Raw genomic sequence first — 1,914 nt, 5'->3', positions numbered from 1 at the left:
GGCAATGCCCCGGTAGGGGGGGGGGGGGGGGTCCCCTGAACACTCCAGCTGTCACAGGTGGCCTCGCAACAGCCTGCTTGATCATGACTGCTGTCTGGTGGGTGAGTGGAAGTCCCCACAGGCCTTCCCATTCCCCAGAAGCAGCCTGGCCAGCCCCCCATACACACACACACACACGCACGCAGGCTGCACTGTGGTTCTTACCCACTCCTTCCTCCTGTAGGCAGTGGCTAACATACTTCTGCAGAATCCACCCCCTGCCCAGGTGGCCCAGGGCCTGTCCCAGGGGCATGTGGCCTCCCTGCCTGGGTGCCCCTGGCCTCTGGTTGCCCAGTGCCATAGCAGGCGGGGGGGGGCATGCTGGCGTCACCCCCACCACCACACAGCTGGTGGGATGCTTCGGTTCATTCGGCACACCTGCCCTGATCATCTACTGAGCACAGACGGGGGTGCTGGTCGGTGGGCACCAGGCTGGCCTTCATGTGCGGGGAGAGGGGCGGCTGCAGGCAGGCTCCATCAGCTTCAGGAGCCAGGCAGCTCTGGGCAGACCTCTCAGAGGAGGGGCTGCACGAGTGCCTGCTGCCCTCTACACGCGTGTCGTGTCCGGGACGGAGGGCTCTACATGCCCGGCTCTGCGAGGTCAGAGGGTGTCTGCATCTGGCTGTGTGTGTGTGTGTGTGTGTGTGTGTGTGTGTGTGTGTGAACTCTGGGAACCAGAAGCCACAGAAATGCAGACCCTCTGATTTAGCCACTGCTGCTGGGCTCAGTTTGGGGACCAAGCAGGGGGGCAGTTTTACAGGGGTCCTGGGCAGAACGGGAACCCTCCCAGGGCCCAGATGGGAGCCCCTGTGTATGTATGTGTATGTGTGTGGACGCACGTGTGCCCTAGCCAGAAGTGACAACCAGAGGCCCTTCTGGGAGTCTGAGAAGAGGGTACTGGAGCAGCGCCCTCCCTTACCCCTGGGCTGTCCAGGGAAAGCCCAGAGCCTCTCATGGTCTGTCTCCCTGGGGGGCTGAGGGGGGGTCACCTGGGACCCGGCCGTGCCCCACCTGGCTCACTCAGCCTCAGCAAGCACTGCCTCACCCTGCAGGGTTAGAGTATTCGCTCCCATTTCTCTGAGGGCCAAGCCAGGGAGAAGCCATGACCCCCCACCATATGAGGAAGGCTCATAGTGACACCAAATCAGGACCCAGACTTGGGGACAGCCTCCTGGCCTGGCCCACGGTGCCCACCTGAACCAGTGAGAACGGCAGGGCAAGGCTGAGGGGGTTAGAGGGATGCTGCCTGCCCACAAAGGGGAAGTGAGTCTCTTCTCGGGGATCACCAGCACCGCAGAAGCCAGAAGGGAGGACCAGGCCCCCTGCGTGGGTAGGGCACAGCCAGAGAGAAGGCAGCTCCAGGACAGCGAGGTTTGCTGGAGAGGGCGGTGGGGGCGGGCCGTGCCGGGGTCCAGGACCGGCTGCCGTGACCGCTGCCGCGCCCCTCCCCCCACAGCTGCTCCGCTGGTGACGTCCGGTGGGGGCGGGCATGGGAAAGGGAGCCTAGCCCTTTAAGCGGCGGGCGGTCCTGCCCAAGCCGGCTGCGCCCCGGTGCGCGTCCCTGCGGAATGCGGGCTGGTGATGTCGCCGCAGGCAGCTCAGACCGCACGCGCCGCCCTCGGACCCTGGTCGGAGACGGCGGAGGGAGCCGCCCCTGCGCGGAGGGTGGGTGCGGCCCCAGCCCGGAACCGCGGCGGGGCGGTGGGGGCTCCCGGGCGCGCCGCCCCGGTCCGAGCAGGAGCGCGTGGTGGGAGAGGCGGGTTGGGCCGGGAGTCCTCCCAGGACGTGCGCTTTTGTGCGGGTTCGGGTTTTCATTGTGAAGCCTGGGAGCTGCGTGTGGCTTCCCCTGACCTGCAAGGCAGAGAGAGCAGGGGG

The 1,914-nt window shown here is 66.3% G+C and overlaps 1 protein-coding gene across 1 annotated transcript in view; it reads left to right on the top strand.

The window, feature by feature from the left end:
- DUSP8 (dual specificity phosphatase 8) overlaps nt 1-1,914 on the top strand; it is a 9,127-nt gene that overhangs the window by 2,536 nt on the left and 4,677 nt on the right.

Source organism: Lipotes vexillifer, unplaced genomic scaffold, assembly GCF_000442215.2.
Source record: "Lipotes vexillifer unplaced genomic scaffold, Lipotes_vexillifer_v1.1 scaffold1094, whole genome shotgun sequence".
Lineage (NCBI taxonomy): Eukaryota > Metazoa > Chordata > Mammalia > Artiodactyla > Lipotidae > Lipotes > Lipotes vexillifer.
This window is presented reverse-complemented; position numbering and strand designations above follow the sequence as displayed.